Source organism: Coenobita brevimanus, chromosome 114 (assembly GCF_032717465.1).
Source record: "Coenobita brevimanus isolate Jiangsu-jjx chromosome 114, ASM3271746v2, whole genome shotgun sequence".
Classification (NCBI taxonomy): domain Eukaryota; kingdom Metazoa; phylum Arthropoda; class Malacostraca; order Decapoda; family Coenobitidae; genus Coenobita; species Coenobita brevimanus.
This window is the reverse complement of record NC_137067.1, coordinates 10429102-10434788: the sequence shown is the minus strand read 5'-3', so window position 1 is coordinate 10434788 and position 5687 is coordinate 10429102. Positions and strand designations below refer to the sequence as shown.

Below are 5687 nucleotides of genomic sequence, written 5' to 3'. Positions count from 1 at the left end.
ACAGATCCCTTCTTTGTTGATTAAAAGCAGCTGATACAACACTTCGACTGCCACATGCACTGGTGTTTATACAAGTCCACTGACCGTACAGTGGACCTTATATGGACTGTTACTGAATACACAAAAGTCAGAATCCTTCCTAAGCTCAAAGCTTTCCAATTTGTATTTGGCCAGCATGAGGAAGAGCAAAATCAACTATCACTCTCCCTGCAGTGGACTTCATACGGACAAGTACAGAATGCCATGAGAATTTTTACCGTATCCACCATCCCTCCTGTCATCCTGATTCGTGCTTGGACAGCATGAAGAAGTGTAAATTTTGGCTGTCAGTCTCACCACTTCTGGACCTAACACGGACTGATTCAAAACACAGAACAGTACCAGCATACTTCCTAATTTCTACAATGGTCTGACTGGTACTTAAGTGGCATAATGAATGGTAAATTTGGACACCTGTCTGCCTGCAGTAGGCCTTAAACAAACTGATAGAGAAAACTGCCAACACCTCTTCTACCCCCTTCGACATACCTCTTCTTTCTGATTCTGTAATTACCTTGTTCACTTGGGTTCTTATGTATTTGGTTAGCTTTAGAAAAGGTACATTTTGGACACCCGTACAAATGGATATTAAATACAGCCAACCCCTATTATAAGCTCTTAGGCTTTCCTCGTGCCTCTGCCAATCTCTCACACCCCGGCACACCAATCCTAAATGAGTCTCTTCAGTCACTGGCTCAAGCAATCAATCAGGCGGCATCTATCTGACTCTCAAATAACACAGTCCTCCCCTGAGTGGCATTATGGAAACAATAAACCCTATTTATTTCTCTGAGTAAGCCCTAACGACCCTCATCCGATTAAACTTAACACACTAGACCACCTGCCGTCATTTGATTACATGGTCACCATCTGACGTAGTAAACTGTTTCTCGGATTACAAGAAAACATTTGACATTTGGCTTGTTACTCAGTGTGGTTACCTGAAGGTAGCAGTGCATCAAATGAGTGGATGGTGCCCACCTCCCACCTGCCTCACTAGAGTATCAGTTTGCGATAAGTCTCAGTCGTCTCCTAGAATACGGAGAGCAAGAATTAGTTGGCACTTAAATCTCCCGTTGCACTGCTGGGTGAATAGGAAAAACAAACTTTGTCCAGGAGTCTGATCGGCCGGAAAACTGAATGCAACATTTTTCTCAGACGAGGTGGCCGAGAGGTTAAGGCGTTGGACTGCTAATCCAATAGGGTCTCCCTGCGTGGGTTCGAATCCCATCCTCGTCGTATGATATTTCCCCCTTTATATTTTAGTATTTGTGCTGTACTTAAAACCACTCAAGCAAAACACACCACCTGCCCGAGGGAAAAGTAACTGCTTCTTGATTGCACAAATTACTTCTCTGCTTAGGACTCTTGGCCGGATCATATTACATAAATAATATCGTTACCTTTCTTCCTCACCGATAAACTGTGCGTCCATCACCTTTGTATCATCTATATATGTTACTTATGTAAACAGTGTTGGTACCACAAACTGAAATATAAACACATAAGAATACTGAGGCGAAATATGCAGAATAAATCGCAAAGGAAGAATTGATATGAAGTTTCCAAGGCCAACGAGAATACAGCCAACACTGAGAAAAGAACAAGCTGCCACAATATGCTGTTAGTGGCTCCTGACACCAGCACATTTACAACAGATGTATCACCACATGTCCACTGTTGGCATTTTGTGAGTTCAAAATTATTAGCATCCTCGTCTCATGACATATTTAGTGGTGATGGATCTTCACTATGCCCACCAACCCCCAGATGATTATTATAAACTTAGTGGCCATTTATCGTAATGGAGATAAGAAACGTAACCTTCAATGGTCCCCTCCTTACATGAATCGTCCTTCAAGTAAAAAAAAAATAATAATAATCAACTTCAACAGTTTTGATCCAATTTTGACCAAATGTGGAAGGCTTAAGGAAGGCAAGAACGATGGGGGTCGATTCTAAGAACAATTACTCATAAGGTCAAAGTCACAGGGCAAAGTCAAAGTCTAACCCAAGTGTTTTTGTGTGAACATAGCAATTAAAAAATTTCTGATGTGATCTGGACCAAACTTGGTGGAAGGGTTTAGGACCAACCAAGGGCTTGGCTAATTAGATTTAAAGAGAGTAGGTTCCTTTCATGGTCACAAAGGTCATAGTCATAGGGTAGGGTCAAAGTTCAAAATTCCACCTATGCATTGTAGAGTACCAGCATTTACTTGATGTTTTGTCAGCATCTACTTTGCTTGCCATAACTAACTGAAATATGCATCACATCACAGTAAAAATGGCTGAGAGGGAAATGGGTGGGATGGGAATGGGTGGGAAGTGTTGGGTGGTAAGCCATGACTGGCTATACATTGTGAAGATGAGTGATGTTGATTGATCGGTAAGGTGCAATTCAGATTTATCTCACAAACTTGGAGGTAGGAAGGAAAAAAAGTACAAAATACAAAACGTGGCAGCGTCTGGGCCCTTCGGCTAATGCCCTGGGTATAGGAGGTGTGGGAAAGTGATTTTGTGTGGTGTGGAGAGAGAGGGTGGTACAGTACGGTACGGTACGGTATGGTGTGGTACGGAACGGTACGGTATGATATGTCATGGTATGGTATGGCAAGATGCTGTGTGGTGAGATGTGGCATCACCTAAGTCAGTAAAGTCTATAGGAGTGAAGCATATTTCACCAGAAAATAGCTAGTGAGGCAGGATAAAGTGGAAGGACTGGAGTGGGTCCAGGTGATGGGCTAGGATCGTGGTGGGGCCGGCGCGAGGAGTACACCCTGTGACGACAGATGTCGTTATGACGGGTGATGTAGGTGGGAAAGAGATTTCACTTCCGATTCCAGCGCTAGAGTGCAGAAAATGGACTGCGTATGTGTATGCAGAGAGGAGTGTGAGGCATTGGGGTGGTCGCGGGTGAAGGCAGTGCGGGAGAAAAGTGGTGATGGATGTTGTAGTGCGTGGGGGGGGTTGGAGTAGTGGTGGGTGGAGGCAGGGTGGGATTAGCCTGTACACTAATTGATGGGTGTTATACACTGGATGGTATGGGTGTGGTAAAGACTTACAACTCTCCCCAGGATGAGGCCACACTTCCCCAAAAGAGGTAATTTAATTGTGGGGAAAAGAGGCTCAGGTTCCATCCTAGATTGAGACTAATAACAGTAAGAACAACAAGTAGAACAAAATTATCAGCACCCGTTGCTTTTTTACTTGTTCTGTTGCGACGCTGTTATGAAATCGGATGAACACTGGAGAAATCGCCATTAATACAGCTACACAGAAAAACAAATAAAAAATGTTAAGGGTGACACCGTATATGCTGATGTCGTTACTTCATTCCATAATTAAATATAAAAAGAGAATACGATCTGTAGAAGGAGAAAAGGAGAGATACGGCGGAGAAGTTGATGTAAGAGCTACAGTGTAGAAAACGTGGATAATAAATGCTGAGTTTTAGCCCATCCCACAAAACCCACGGCGTGTGAGGTATACAAACAAGAAAGCAACTCACTGGCCTAAGTCAGCCCTGGCTTTACGGGTTTTAAGGGCCAGTGAGAGGGTTGTATAATTTAGGAAGATTACGGTACAAGTGGTGGGTCCTGGGGCTATATTACAAGGTTAACCTCTGTACTATAAGGACGTCTTTTACCCGATATTCTTACTACTACCTCACACTGAAGAGATCAGTAACACTCAAGCACATTAACCCTTTCAACACAGTGACTTTTATTTTACTCCTGTTCTCTCTACACAATTTTACACAGCTTAGTAGTGACTTTTTCACCCTGAACAGATAACATAATATAACCTTCACTAACCTCTTCACTACCAAGGGACTCTTCCAAGCTGAGTATTATCGTCTGCTGGCAGCAAAAGTAAACTAAAAGAAAAATGTCATCCGATACAAGGTGTTAGGGAATAATGAACACATTAAACAGGTAAAGAACTGCTAGGAAGACTGCTGTAGCTGTCAGGTAGGGTCCAGTAAAATACGTGCCAATGAGGTAATGGTTTATGACTATCTGATACGAATATAACAGCCGGTGCAGTAGATTTTGAGGCTACCACCCCTTCCGCCCGAGGACGGCGTGATCATAGTATTATTACTGTTTCCAAATATTATTTTTATAAGCTCAGAGGAAATTTGATAATGAAGAGACAAATGAAGATTATATTTACTTGCAAAAATCGAAAACTTTCTCTCTCATCTGCCAAATAAAAGTGTCTGACAGAAAAATATATTAATAAATACAAGAAGCGGTGCCAACGCACAGCCAACCCTTCCCCGGCAGTCATTTTAGTGATGTATAAAAACAACACGATATCTAGTCAAAGATGTCACATATCAAATTTCGAGTAAATTGGGTGAAAATTGACGATTTTATGTCCATTTGATATTTTTGGCCCGACTCACCTGACATTGACCCCCCTACCGCTAACTGAGAGGTGACCCCCAAGATGTAATGAGGCATATCATAGGATGCAGATTTGAAAGCTGTATCCTTAGGCTTTAACTTCATGTCGATATGAAGAATTTGTAAGGAGTTACGGCGAAAAAACCATTTCATTTTGAAATTTTTCTTACATTTCTGGGGGGCCTACAGCCTGGGTCTTGGCTCAGTTTGGCGCAATCTATAATCAGGTGACCAGAAGGTCATAGCCCATCATCCCTGTGATTTTAGTCTAAATCACACCAGTAGTTTTAGCGTAAAGTTGTTCACAGACAGACAGACAAACAATCAAACAGGTAAACCAAGTGAAAATAATACCCGTCCCCAAGCCCCTCCGAGGCGGGAACGGGTAAAAATGGGGGGGGGGGGGGTCCGGGAAAGTTAGTGCATCACAATGCAGTGGTTTATGGCTAACTGCTTAGGGTATAATAAGTTGTCCATTATTATATAAGACCTTGAGATATGGCTAGAGGCTATCCAGTGGTGACATGGCTTTCAGGTAGCACTTAGGTAAATTACAGCAGGTGTCCGAGCATGTCTGACGGGACGAAATGAATAATAACATACTGCTGGTAGTCAAAGATTGTACAGCCACGTAATGAGTGGAAACCTAAGGGACGGGGAACTGAGACGGGAAACGGCGCAAGATCCTGACACAGTGAGAGCTGCCATCAAGTGAACAGAAGTACACATGCTGCCATGATGAATGGTCTCCCAATGTAAACACAAATCCTGCTCCATGACTGATATATTTTACTCTCGCCAAAGCCAGACGATTTTGCTCATCACTTGGAAACTTCCTCTGACTTTTATTTCTTCTCTAGGCATGGGTTTAACAGTCCATTCCCTTAGGCCCAACAGTCCTCCTACGTGCTTCACACATGCATACATCACCACTTCGACACTACTACCTACCATCCGCATTGAATATACGCTAGCACTGTCTCATACAGAACCGGTTCACTGGCATTAGATTAGTGGAGGCGTCTTTTTAAAATGTCGCTGGCTTTTTTTAATGATCAAAGCAATCTGTTTTAATAAATCCAAGTTAAAAACTGTTCCGTAGCCTGGGATCGAACTCGCATAATTCCAAACACTAGACGGTCAGAGGATTAAGAAACTAGCTAAAGTTTGGCGACTTCAACAGCCACTATGAAACCATTACATGTAAGGATAAAAGAGAGAAAAAAAAATCAGTTG

At 42.6% G+C, this 5687-nt stretch overlaps 1 non-coding gene across 1 annotated transcript; it reads left to right on the top strand.

Annotated features, from left to right (window-relative positions):
• Nucleotides 1-1196: 1196 nt before the first annotated feature.
• On the top strand, nucleotides 1197-1278 carry TRNAS-GCU (transfer RNA serine (anticodon GCU)). Its single transcript has one exon. It is a non-coding gene; the product is annotated as a tRNA-Ser (tRNA).
• The last annotated feature ends 4409 nt before the right edge of the window (nucleotides 1279-5687 follow it).